Here is a 231-nt window from a genome sequence, read left to right as displayed (position 1 = left end):
CTCTTGAGAAACCTATATGCAGATCAGGAAGCAACAGTTAGAACTGAACATGGAACAACAGACTGGTTCCAAATAGGAAAAGGAGTAGCTCAAGGCTGTATGTTGTCACCCTGCTTATTTAACTTATTTGCTGAGTACATCATGAGAAACGCTGGGCTGGAAGAAGCACAAGCTGGAATCAAGATTGCCAGGAGAAATATCAATAACCTCGGATATGCAGATGACACCACC

This window comes from Bison bison, unplaced genomic scaffold (genome assembly GCF_000754665.1).
Source record: "Bison bison bison isolate TAMUID 2011002044 unplaced genomic scaffold, Bison_UMD1.0 scf7180017864080, whole genome shotgun sequence".
Classification (NCBI taxonomy): Eukaryota; Metazoa; Chordata; class Mammalia; order Artiodactyla; family Bovidae; genus Bison; species Bison bison.
This window is presented reverse-complemented; position numbering follows the sequence as displayed.